This window comes from Myotis nattereri (assembly GCF_964212035.1).
Source record: "Myotis nattereri genome assembly, chromosome: 14".
NCBI lineage: Eukaryota > Metazoa > Chordata > Mammalia > Chiroptera > Vespertilionidae > Myotis > Myotis nattereri.
The window spans coordinates 17,049,300-17,062,765 of NC_138089.1; the positions used below are offsets into that span (position 1 = coordinate 17,049,300).

Below are 13,466 nucleotides of genomic sequence, written 5' to 3' on the forward strand. Positions count from 1 at the left end.
GTGACCCTGACCTCACTGTGCAGGTGCCCACTTCCCCCTTTGTTCGATCCCTTCCCCCAGTGATCTGCAGGGAATGGACAGTGGTTCCCTGGGGAGCATGAAGCTGTAGATTCCTGGTGAAGCTGCCCAGGTTACCATGCTTATAATGTCTGGCCTTCCTTTGCTTTCTTTCTCTTATTAACACTAACTGGCTAATTATGATAACAGGATGATGGAGTGGGACCGAAGTTTGTAAGTGGCGAGTCCATTAATATTTTCCTGTTATGATAACTTTTATTTCCCCTCTATCATCTGGAAACTGTGGGCAATCAGATCCAAGACACGGGTAATCTGAACCTCTGGGGACTGTACCTGAACAGGGCATTTTTCTCCATTTCCCCCACCCTCTCTACCCAGAAGATACCCTGCATCAACCCCTGCCTTCTCCTTTTCAAACCCTTCTGGCAGAGCTAGGAGTTAACCTTCCCTTCTCTCGTCATGAGTAACCACTCTCCATGCTCTAGAGCAGCAGTTCTCAATCTGTGGGCCGCAACCCCTTTTGGCGGTCAAACAACCCTTTCACAGGGGTCGCCTAAGACCAGCCTGCATATCAGATATTTACACGACGATTCATAACAGCAGCAACATTACAGTTATGAAGTAGCAACGAAAATAATTTTATGGTTGGGGTCACAACATGAGGAGCTGTATTTAAAGGGCCAGAAGGTTGAGAACCACTGCTCTAGAGAGTATTTTGTAAGAACACCTGTCTCGGCATTTGTAATTTTGCCTCTTATCATAGTCCTTGTGAGAACACTGTATCCCACCAGGCTGCAAGCTTCTCAAAGACAAGTCTTTCTACATCTCTGCGACAGCCACAGAGCACCCTGTGCCTGGTGGGCACTTGGTAAATACCAGACAATAAGCTGGAATGTCATGAACCAACAGGGCTGCCGGGCCAGCACCACTGCAGGCCATTCCTTCTCTCTGTTTATTTTGGCCACCAACAAAATGAGCATTCCTCATCAGAGCCATATAATTTTAGAGCCTTCCGTCCAGATGGGAAGCTGGGACCCAGAGAAATTGAGCAGGCTGCCCAATGTCACACAGCTCTTCTCTGCCTCTGCCCCCAACCCCCCAGGGGCTCCCAGTGACCCTCGGCATGATGTGGAAGGCCACACAGGATCTAGTGCCTCCCATCTCTCAAGTGTCACCCTCTTCTGTCACACCCCACCCCACCCCACCCCATCCCTTTTCCTGAACGATCTGCATTCCCTGACATGGCCAAGGCTTTAGCACCCAGGCTCCCCTCTCCCTCTCCTGCCTTTTCTCCCTCTTGCCTGGTGAGCTCCAGCTCATCCCACAAGTCGCGGCTACGACAGTGTGAAAAGTATGAAAGTCAGAGCTGCCATCCCTGAGGGACTGCCTTGCTTGTCTTATTTCTCAAACTTTGGAATGTTAAAACTGGGCAAAATAACCTTTGGGCTGGGCCTAAAGCAGCTGTATTTCAAACAAATGTTTGTTATGACTACAGCACTCGAAAGTAAAAACATCCTTTAGAATTAGCCTCACTATGTTAGCTTATCTGCAGCTACAGAAATTCCTTCCATCCCTGTACTGTTCCCCTCTTTCTCATCAATACCCCTTGCCTTCACCTCCCAGCTACAACACTACCTGGGTTTCTGCCTGAACCATTGCTTCCTGAATAGCTGGATCTCAAATAAAGGCTTGTTGCCTCTCATTTTGGCCGTTTATTTTTAGGTTAACAACAGCATTACCCTGTCTCTAAATGCTTTTCCGGTTACTGGTGTTTGTGTTCTCGGGTTCTCCAAGATAGAAATCAAGAGGAAACCCCATGGAAATATCCAGGCAGACTTTATAAAGCTTATGCTCGAGTACAAGGGAGGCAGCACAGAGGAAAGGAAGGTCCTCTGAACCGACTCCTGGGCTGATTTTGACAAAGCAGCGTTGGAGAAGCAAGCTGTTAGAAGAGAGTAAAATTATGCATTTTTTTGAGCAGGGACTGGAGGGGTGGTAACATTCTCCTGGGTGGCTTATCTGTGTTTTGATCAGGCCAGGGGTGGCGGGGTGGCACCAGCTCTGCGGTTTTTCTTATCCAGTGTCCCAGGTCCTTATGCTGTCTCACAGTTTTGCATTTCCTGCCACCTACAGCAGTTCCATGGCCTGGGTTCAAATCCCTACTCTGCCACTGACCAGCTGTGTGACTCTGGCAAGTGACTCAACTTCTTAAGAACCTCAGTGTGGGGACAAAATGAGATGGTGCATGGAGACTGCTCAAAGCAGCGACCGGCAGATACCAGATGCTCATCCTGCCTTCCTACCAGAGCGGATTAGGTAGCCCTGCCACACGTCTATCACCCTGCAATGCCACTGTGCCTGCGTCTGTGCAGATGCTAGAGCAGCTGTGGGCAAAGTACGGCCCACGGGCCGGTGAAATGAATAAAACTATTGAAAAAAAAGACCGTACCCTTTTATGTAATGATGTTTACTTTGAATTTATATTAGTTCACACAAACACTCCATCCATGCTTTTGTTCTGGCCCTCCGGTCCAGTTTAAGAACCCATTGTGGCCCTCGAGTCAAAAAGTTTGCCCACCCCTGGTCTAGCCCGTGGCTCAGTTTCCAGACTTCATCACATATAAAGCTTAAATCCTATCATGGGTACAAACAAGGTGTGGACGAAAAGGGTCCCACATACTAAACCTGACAAGCTCAGAGGAGGCCTACATGGTGGCCTTACAAACTCAGAGACCTTATCTTTCCCAACCAAGGACACTTGAAAGCAAATGGTTAACACCTCTCTTCCCTAATCAGAGAATACAGTAAGAAGGGAGAGTTCGATCTCACCCACTGAACAAACAAGTCGGCGGTCTTGGGACTTTCCAAGGTAAAATCACCAGATGTTCTCATGAATTCTGAGAAAGCTACAACAAAGTAAAAGGGGAACCCTGGAATCTAGTCTGTTGCCCAAGATATCCAGCAGAGGAACCTTGAAACTTGTAGACAGAAAAGTATAAAATCCTACATCTCCACCAGGCAGGGCATTCAGACTAGCTGGGTGCCCATTTGTGCTACATGCCACATGTGTTTTTAGTCAATTTGCTTGCCTTGTTTCCTTAATAAATTTGCTTACTTTCCTACAATGCTATTATCTGTCACTCCCCTGAAAACCCTCTCACCAGACTGACAAGAGCTGAGAAGGGGACAGCCCCTCCAACTCAGGAGGCTGTCTGGTAACTATTAGGTCTGATCAAATAATTGAATCCATATCCTCTCCCCTGGGAACTGACCTTTAGACCACTTCACAACCGGCATTCCCTTTCTCTTAGACCACATTCCAATGGCTAAGACCACATTCCACTTGCTAAGTCCATTATCTTTCCCCTTCAGATGCGCCCAGAGAATTCTCCACCCAGAAAAAGTCCTTCTAGAGTCCTTTGAAATCTCTGACTCCCTGTCCCTGGGTGCTGGCTCAGCCCCCATTTGGGGGCTCAGCCCATCTGGTATCCAGATGACCTAATCTCTCTATATAAAAGCCTAAGCAACTGTCCGACCATTCGACTGGTAGCTATGACATGCACTGACCACCAGGGGGCAGATGCTCAACACACAGGCATGGAAACATGGAACAGACTGATGAATCTCAGAGGGAAGGGGGGAGGGAGGTGGGTGGAAGAGATTAACCAAAGACCTTATATGCATACTAGAGGCCCGATGCGTTCCCTCAGCCTGTCCTGAAAGGATTGAGCCAAAACCGGCAGTCTGACATCCCCCGAAGGGTCCCAGATTGCAAGAGGGCGCCTCTAGTAAAATTTATGATCCCTTACCACTTTGGCCTCATGCGTCCCTCCTTTAGCGAGGCTACCAGTAACATCTTGACTTCCAGCACTATGCCCTGATTATTTACATTGTCTGAGTCAATAACAGCAGGTAAACCCAGGTTTCTTCCTTCTACCAAAGGATGGAGACCTGCCCCATTCAAACAGAACTGCACAATTTGGAAAACTCATTTGCATAAAAGTGGGAACTTGGGCAGGAACTTCCTCTCTAAAAGTTGGCCTCCCCTTTATCTCTGTGGAACACAACTTAGGTTGCTACTTGAATCTGTGTCTCTGAACTGCAGCTCTTTTTATTTTTGCTCAAATAAATGCTTTCTATTCTTCATTGGAGTCTAAAATTAATTTTTGATTACCACTTGCTATTACTTCAGATAATTATTTAACAAGAAGAAGAGGGGCCCAACCTGCAGCAGTGTAAGAACCTCTGCCTACACTCTGCCTCGTTCCCCTAAATTAGCAGTTTCCTGGTGCTGCCCCAAATGCATCAGACCACAGACAGCAACATGACTTCTGGGACCGGAAAGCCTGGAATATAATCAAGAGGGTTTCCGAGGATCTGGTTGGTTTAGGAAAATATCTTCATTTTCTTTGAAGAGGCAACAGCATTCAAGGTCAGAGAAGGCTTTGGTTTGCAAAAATTATGTCTAGATACGGGTTTCTCAACCATAGCACAACTGACATTTTGGGCCAGATTCTTACTTGTTGTGGGGTATTTAGTAGCATCTGGGAACGCTACACACTGGATGCCATCCCCAAGTTGTGCCAAACAAAAATGTCTCCAGATGCTGCCGTATGGTCCTGGGAGGCAAAGCTGCACTCAGTTGAGAGCCCTTTCAGAGGAAGTAAGCCCACTCAATTCCAACCCTGGATTTATTACCAAAGTAAATTGATGAGGAACATTTTTAGCCACTTACTGTATCTATCTTGAAGCACTGTCTTCTAATCCTCAGGGTCTTTTTATTTTTTTGTAATTCACAGTTTTGAAGGCAGTTGTTTTCAGCCCTGGCTACATATTAGAATCCCCCAGGGAGCTTTTAAAAATAGGAATTCCTGGGCCCCACTGGGAGCTTCAGATTAGCTGGCCGGGGCAAAGCACAGGCAGGAGCACTTTTTTAAAAGTTCCCTAGGCAGTTGGAACAGGCAGCAGGGATGGAGAAATACTGCCCCCAGGCATTTGATTTGATGCGCCCTCTGCCCCCTCCTTTGAATCTGGTAGTGTTAACACAGCTGAGCCAGACAGCCAAAAGGAGGCTATGGGGATTTATTACCATCTCCACTCTTGACAATGAAACGTCCTCTCCACACTCCATTTCTTGGCCTGCAGATGACTTGCCGGAAAGAACGGAACTTAATAACCAAGCAGCTTCCCCATGGCCTCGTTGATCTAAACAGTCCGGCCCCACAGAACTTTCTGTGAAAATTGTTCTCTATCTCCTCTGCCTCACATGGTACTGCTGGCCCTGTGGCTATCAGAGCACCTGACATGTGGCTAGTGTAACTGATAAAAAGAATTTTTAGTTTTATTTAACTTGAATTTTAATTTAAACAGTCACACAGTGGCCAGTGGCCACGATATGCGACAGTACAAAATAAGTGTTTATGTTCCTACAGGGTCACAGTAATAAAGAAAAGTCCTATAGCCTGTTAAATTCCACAGAACTGTGAAATTCACAACATTTATGTCTTAAAATACCTAAACTCAGCAGTCATTAAATTCTCAAATGGGATTCTAACTTATTCTAATAAAGAATCAATTTACGAGAAATTCTAAAATAATTTTTTTAACCAACCTGCAGAATTAGTTTCCCAGCATATTCCAAATACTTTGACAAGGAAGCTGATTCTACGCTAAGCTGCTTACTAGCCTGCCAGGAGAAAACACTCATGCTTGCTTTCCTTCCCTCCAAATCCACACATTACCTTTGATTCAGACTTCTTGCCCCCCGACTTAGGCCTAAAGCAGCAACACACACTCTTATTTCCTCATATCATTAAGTTTCATAATTACTTACAATTGCACAAACTGCGGATTCTCACAGAACTCAAAGCCCATCAATTTTGAAAGCAAAAAAATAGAAAGGCAATTCTAGCTCTTACTGCAAAGGCAACGGGTGGTTTAGAGTTGAAGAAAGCCTTGCAGGCCTTTCTGAGCACACACACACACAAATGCTTACCTCTTCTTGGCCCAAACTCCCCTGGCCCACCTCTAAGCAGAGTCAGCATGAGCATTTTAGTATTGATTTACCATTTTGGGGTAGTTCAAGGTGGTAGTCCCTCTTCACAATAGCTGGTGTCCATCGAGCGATGACCACATGCAGGGCCCTGTGCTTCATTTCATCACAATCTTACCACTGCCTTCTGAAGCAGGTACTGTTCCAGAAGCGGAAGCTAGGTACCTGGCCCATGGCCACACCGCTAGCAAGTGACAGAGGTGGGATCTGGACCCAAGTCTCCGATTTTCTGGTGGGAACCCTTTGGGTTACGAACAAAGACAAACATGTAACTCTAATGTTAGGTACCACGCTGAGCCATTCTCCCGGTGATCCAGCTGCAGCGTTTGGCATGGCAGGGTTCAGAAATCCTGAGCCTATCTTTTCTTCAGAAACTACCCCATCCCCCTGGACCACTTTCTGTCCTGAGGCTTCACCGGGCAGGTGAAAAGAGGGGCTTTGGGGAGCACTTCTGATCTGCCAGCACAACTGCACCTCCGAGCACAAGGAAGACACATGCAGTAGAACTTTCCAAATGCCATCATGGTGGTGGAAGGTAGTGAGATCCCATAGCTGGGAGAAAGGAACCGATTTCAGTTGGGACCAGGGGAGAAATCAGCGGAGTGTTCATGGAGGGGACAGATGAGCTAGACCCTAAGGGGTAGGTAAGATTTAGACACCAGAGAACCCAGGGAGGGCATTCCCAGAGGAGGGAACAGACTGAGCAAAGGCGCAGAGGAAGAATGTGTGTTCTCCTGCTTGGGTTACAGCAAAGGAAGCAGGGAGGGTGGGGGACAGGTGCTGGAAGCAGGTCCACCCTTGCTGCTTGACACAGTCGCTGCAGGGAAGAAACATCTGCACAGCTTATGTTTCAAAGGACCTGGCGTATATGGCATATGTTTGCTCCCCCTCTTAGCGCTGTTTTAAACAGGACCACCTCCCCAAGAAAGGTTGTTTCCCCAGGTGAGGATTTTTCCCTGGAGTTAGGGATTAACAGGACTAAGGAAGAGAATAAATCAGTAAAACCCCCTAGTGTTACAGAAATACCATGTCCTACTTATGAAGAACTTGGACTAAGACTGTTGGCAATAAATTTGGGACTTGTTGGGCCCACATCCCCAGGGGTCTGCCCACCAGGGAAAGCACCAAAGCCTATACCCCTTGAGACCCACCGACACAGGGCAGTCCTAGGGAAGGCAAGCAGAGGTGCTGGGAGGACATAACCTTTACTGGGTCGGATACTCTCCTTCAGTCACTTCCTTGTAGCTTTATCAGTAGAGCAGTAGAATAGTGATCTTGGAATAGCCCTTATAATGAAACACAGAGATTAACCTAGACAAGATTAACATCAACAGATCTAGATAGAGACAGGATTTTTGGCAAAGGTCAGATTAGAAACTATGGAAATGAAACAAGGAACAGTAGAAGGTTACCCAAAACATACCATGATGTGATTATAGAGGCATGCTTATAGGATAAAATGGTATAAATACAGATGTAACAGGAAAATAAAGAGAGAATCTGGCTATGCTGATCATCTGAAGGCTGTCTCCGTGTCATTCCTTCTTCGCCGACTCCGTCCACACCTTTGGGAACCCCTGGACCTGCTGGGGCAGGACCCCAACAGGCAACGTCTCCAGGGGCCTAGGCTGATGGGCTGGGGCAGCACAGGGAACCCAGAAAGTAGCCATTAACCATCCCAGGAGCTGTTTTGCATCCCACCCCTGGTACTTTCTAGCCGTGTGGCCTCCAGCAAGTCCCTTGAGCAATTTGGGCACCAAGAACCCCTTGCTGATCTGAGAACCTAATTTTAGAAAAATAAAATGGTGCTAGGAACACAGGTTATTAATTTCTCTTCTAACTTCCCATATTATAAAAATATTGTTCATAAGAATTTATTATTTACAATTGGGTAAAAATCGGTCTAGTGATTCAGAATGGGGTGGTTGAGGTCAGATTCACTGAATGTCCTGGGAAGAGACCATCTCGGGGAGTCTCACCTTCCTCCTCTGAGAAATGGGCAGCACATTGGTACCTACCTCTTGGGGCAGCTGGGAGGAGTAAGGCAGGTTATCACTTAAAGGTGTTTAGAACATGGCCCGGCATGCAGAACTTGCTTATTGTCAGTTATTGCTAACAATAAGTTATTTTTAAGCTCTTAGCCAGGTGGAGTCAGCCATGAGGGATTTCTGAGCAGATGAGAGTGGAGGCCAATGCTGGCCTCGGGTTCCTGTTGGGACCTCTTCATAACCCTCCAGCCCCTGGGGCATAAAAAGCGCTCAACATGCATACCCCTGGATGCACAACCTCTAGACCAGTGGTTCTCAACTTTCCTAATGCCGCGACCCTTTAATACAGTTCCTCATGTTGTGACCCCCAACCATAAAATTATTTTCGTTGCTACTTCATAACTGTAATTTTGCTACTGTTATGAATCGTAATGCAAATATCTGATATGCAGGATGTATTTTCATTGTTACAAATTGAACATAATCAAAGCATAGTGATTAATCACAAAAACAATATGTAATTACATATGTGTTTTCCGATGGTCTTAGGCCACTCCTGTGAAAGGGTCGTTCGACCCCCAAAGGGGTCGTGACCCACAGGTTGAGAACCGCTGCTCTAGACCCTCTGGCACCCTCGTCCTCCCTTCCTACCTCCCTCAGTCAACTTGGCATCCCCCCAAGGACTGCGGGTTCCAGGATGTAAATGTTGCACGTGCTCGACCTGCGGCCGGCGGCGGCGTTACACAACCGCATTTACAAGACCCGCAGGAAGCCCGCGTAGGCGTGGGCTAGGGATGCCCGGGTTGCAGGGTGGGCGCCGGCTGTCAGGGTGTGAGAACAGACATCCCGGCTCGTGGGTTTCGAGGAGGAGAGGGCGCAAGGGCGAGGGAACCGGGGCAGGTTGCGGAAAGAGGTGCTGAGAGGCTGCTGGGGGTAGGTACCGGCTGGGAGCGGTGCAGATGCCTGGGGCTGGACGGGAGGTGACTTGGGCTGGAAGGGCGAGCTGCAGCCCTTCCCTAGGAAGTGGGAGGAACGGGGGTGCAGGAGCCTACACACCAGCCGGGCGCTGGGAGGGGCACAAAGGCTGGTGCCGGCGCGACTGGAGGGGAGGAGGAGTGGAAAGGGGGTGCAGGTCCCCGACCCGTCCTCACCTTGTCCCCGGGCTTTGGGGAGGCAGGCATCCTGGTCCCAGGAAGTGGGGGAACCGGGATTCGGGAATGTCGAGCCTATCGGGGTACCGGGAGGGAGCGCGCGGAGGCTGACGCCGGAGCGGGGAAATGGAGAGGAAAGGGGGGGTGCAGGTCCCCGACCCGTCTTCACCCCGGGGGTGAGGGCCGGGGCGGAGGCCGAGCAGCCGGGACTCGGGAAGTGCAGGAGGTCACTGGGTCATCGGGGAGCCGGCGGACACCCCCTCCCAGGCGCGCAGCCCCGCCGCCCGCGCTCACCTCACCTCACCTCCGCCGCCTGCGTCCCGCCGCACGAGCCCGACTCCCGCACCGTCCGCGGCTCCGTCCGGCCGCCGCGCTGGTGCTCGCGCTGCTCTCCGCTCCCCCGCCCGGCTCTGCGGACGCCTTAAAGGCGCGACGCGCTGACCTGCGTCCTCCGACAGAAACGCCGGCGCCGCCCGCCCCGCCCCCAGAGCTGCTGCTCGGACGCCGCGTTCCCGTCGCGAGGGCTCGGGCGTGAGAACTTCCAGCTCCTCCGCGCCCAGGCTCAGAGCGTTAAACTCCGAGGGTAGAGAGTATCACGCAGTACCCAACCCCAGCTACCCGGCTCCAAGAGCCCAGGGCCGAGCACGAGCGCCTACTGTGTGTGTGCCCCTACGCAAGCATGTCAAACTCGCGGAGGGCCGAACCCAGTCTCCCAGGAGCTCCCTAGGGCATGGAGGAGAGATGGGAACCCAAGGCGTCACTGTTCCACAACGTGACACCAGAATTCGAGGAGGCATCGGTTCATTCACTGAGCACCTACTGTGCGCCTGGTGCTGCTGGGCACCATCTGCCGCAGTGGCTGCCACCTAAGGGTTGAGAGCAAGCGAGGGACAGGCAGGTACACAGGCAAACAAAGCCTGGGTTGTCTCATTGAAGCCAGGAAGCGGGCCTGTAGTTGGCTTCCTTTCTCAGAAGAAAGGCGAAGAAGCCGGTTCAGCTTGCAAAGGACAGAACTAGGAATGCCAGCCAGGGATCATCTGACTCCTAAGCTCTGGGGGCAAAATGGCCTTTCAGACACCACTGGTTAAATCCCCACGACGGTCATTTCTTCCTTTGAAGGACAATTAAACCTCACTGGGCAAAAGGGTAAGGAGGGGAGCATAAAATCCATCACTCGTGAAATTCAGAGGTGTTTTCTGACAAGTTGTCCGCCTCGAAGCCGGGTTTTTGCACACCTGGCCTCGGTTTACCACTTCCGCCTCACCTCCTCGTGTTCCAAGGGCACGCAGGCTGCACTGGACCATCTAGGCTTCTGCCTGGGCTGTTGCTTCCACCAAGGAACTCTCTTCCTTGCCCGCTTGGCCTGGCTACTCCTTCCTCTTTTCTGTGCGTTAATTAAAATGTCACTTCCTCCAGCAAGCCTTCCTTAAATCGCAGTGGGGCCACACTACCGTGGGGGCTTCTCCCGTCACAGTGTTTATGCATTCATTTAACAAGTATTTACTAAGCGTTTACCGTGCTCTGAGTTCTGTGTGAGGGGGTCTTCCTGCTGTGCTAAGAGCTGAGTCTGTGGCTTGCTGTCTGCTTCTCTCTCCAGACCTAGATGGGACCAGTGCCCAGAACAACTCTTGGCCATTTCAGTCCACCACAAAGACAGCTTCCCGGCCTGTACTCTCAAGCCCTCCAGCCTGGCAAGTGTGGTTGGGCAGATCCTGGGTTTTAAGAATTGGGCATGAGTAATTCCCAGTGATATGGCTAAGGGGCATCTCTGACACCACTGGTGACCACCCTATAAAATCTGCCTCTGCCAGAATCCAGCCCAGTTTGGGATAATCTCTCTGGCTTGGGCTGGATCACCTCCCTCTAAGACAGCGGTTCTCAACCTGTGGGTCTCGACCCTTTCGGGGGGTCAAACGACCCTTTTTCACAGGGGTCACCTAAGACCATCAGAAAACACATATAATTATATATTGTTTTTGTGATTAATCACTATGCTTTAATTATGTTCAATTGAACTGTATTAAAGGGTCGAGGCATTAGAAAGGTTGAGAACCACTGCTCTAAAATGTTGGCCACCTTATCACTGGGACTTCAGGAACTGCATTTGACTCCCTTCCTGGAATTGTTCTCAGAGCTCCGGTGAATTCCACCTCTCGGGCCTTATCTGTCCCCACTGTGAACCTTTCCCAGCCAGCTGCGTTCCAGCACACCCAGAGCAGGCCCAGAGAGGCAGCAAGGAATAAAACTGGCCAGTCTTTTAATCCCCGCAAGCCACTTAGCAATCTAGGCTCAGGGCGCATTCACCAAAAAGGTGCTGGGGGGAGGAGGGGCAAATAAATAAATAAGTAAATGAAATGCATGAAGGGCTTCCCACAAGGCCTGCCCAGAAGCCATCAATGAACTTTACCTGGTGTATTAGAAACTTGAAAACAATTCTTAAATTTGAAATTTTTTCCTCTCCAAAACCTTAAAAATGTGCAATTGCCCTTTTTTAAATTCATAGCCTGCGGCCTCAGGGGCCTCCTAGGGTCTGAAGTTTCTAAATCTAGAGATTTTGCCCCTAGTTTTATATATATATATTTTAAAAATATATTTTATTGATTTCCCACAGAGAGGAAGGGAGAGGGATAGTTAGAAACATCGATGAGGGAGAAACATCGATCAGCTGCCTCCTGCACGCCCCCCACTGGGGATGTGCCCGCAACCACGGTACATGCCCTTGACCAGAATCGAACCTGGGACCCTTGAGTCTGCAGGCCAACGCTCTATCCACTGAGCCAAACCGGTCAGGGCAGTTTTATATTTTGACACACTGAGTTGAGCCCAGTGGGAGTCACATTCTCTGTGACTCTTACCCACCTGTTGACCTGTTTGACTGACAGGAGAGAAGCCTTAATTAGGCCCCCCCCCCCCCCCAATTCACAGTGAAGCCAAGGAGGCAGGAGGAGATGAGGGGACTCACCTGTAATACTCTTTCTGAATCAGCAGTGCCCTGAGCTATGTCCCTAAAGAATCAGGAGAGGGTGGAGGTCAGGGAGCAGTCCAAGGGGCCACCCACATTCCTAATGGCATCCCAAATAGAGACTCCTTATGATCTGACAGGTCTCACCTGAGCATTAGAAAGGAGTTCTGGAACGTCTCACCTGCCAGCAGGTGCAGCAGCACCCCAGGCTGCACCCGATCACATTTGTGAATGTCTCCTGGACTTGTCAGCATACCAGTTAGAGCTGAGTGGTGCCAATGGTCACCGTTGTTTAAGGCACATGTGTTACCTGATGGACACTGTGCATCATCTCACTTAGCTCTCACCACCACCTGTGAGATGTGCTAACCCACTTTACAGATGGCAACACTGAAGCACAGAGGTTAAGTGACTCCCTCAAGATTCCATAGTCAGGACATAGTGGGGCCAGCAGTCAAAGGCGTTTATTAATTCAACATTCCTACTTCATGCCAGGTACACGTTGGGTGAACAAAGACATACTTGCTGCCCTCAGAAACTTAGAGTCTATTAATAATAAGAAAATATTAGAAACTATTCCATCAGGGATCACACACAAATTATGATGGAATCATGAGTAACAACAAATACAAAGGCCATGTCAGCACATGGAAATGCATGTAGGAGAAAAAGGAAAGGCACAAGGTACTCTGTGGACTCAGATGTCAGCTGGCAGCCTCCCTGGCCTCTGAGCAATTTGCATGATTCATTCTCCAAGCATTTATTGCATGGCAACTGTGAGCCAAGCACCAAGCGCCTGGCCCATGTGCAATTCAGATATCTCCACCTTGCAGCAGCTTCCCTGATTACCTCTGAAAAATTAGTTGTTCCATCACCCATACCCTGTAGCACATTGTAGATGATGATTTATTTATTCATCTTGACCCCACTTAGTTGTGAATTCTTTTTTCACCTCCATATCCACAGGGGCCAGCATGATGAGTGGCACAGAGCAAGCAGGTATTAATTAGTCATTCTGTGTTCAGTACTTCACATGCATTATCTCACCGAACCTGTGAGGTGTGTATTATTATTGGCGGCATTTTACAGATGAGGAAATTGAGACTCAGAGAGGTTAACCTACCCACGGGCAGTGACTAGTAAGTGATACTGTCAGAATCCAAACCATGTTGTGTATGTCTGAACACAAAGTCTGCATTCTAACCATTAAGATGCCTGCTGCCATAATTGCTAATGGAATTAAATATGAGCCCAGCCGGTGTGGCTCAGTGGTTGAGTGTAGACCTATGAACCAG

The 13,466-nt window shown here is 49.2% G+C and overlaps 2 protein-coding genes across 5 annotated transcripts in view; one reads left to right on the top strand and one right to left on the bottom strand.

Annotated features, from left to right (window-relative positions):
* The window catches only part of ABHD6 (abhydrolase domain containing 6, acylglycerol lipase), a 56,162-nt gene extending 46,541 nt beyond the window's left edge, over window positions 1-9,621 (bottom strand). The window contains exon 1 of one of the 4 annotated variants that reach the window (XM_081105945.1): window positions 9,514-9,621. The gene's annotated coding sequence lies outside the window, so the exon portion shown is untranslated. Of the gene's footprint in view, window positions 1-9,503 lie in introns of all 4 variants that reach the window. The other 3 variants (XM_081105947.1, XM_081105946.1, XM_081105944.1) reach the window with 3 other exon arrangements.
* Window positions 8,921-13,466, top strand: part of DNASE1L3 (deoxyribonuclease 1L3) — a 43,582-nt gene continuing 39,036 nt past the window's right edge. Inside the window, exon 1 of the mRNA XM_081105949.1 lies at window positions 8,921-8,991. The gene's annotated coding sequence lies outside the window, so the exon portion shown is untranslated. The remainder of the gene's footprint in view (window positions 8,992-13,466) is intronic.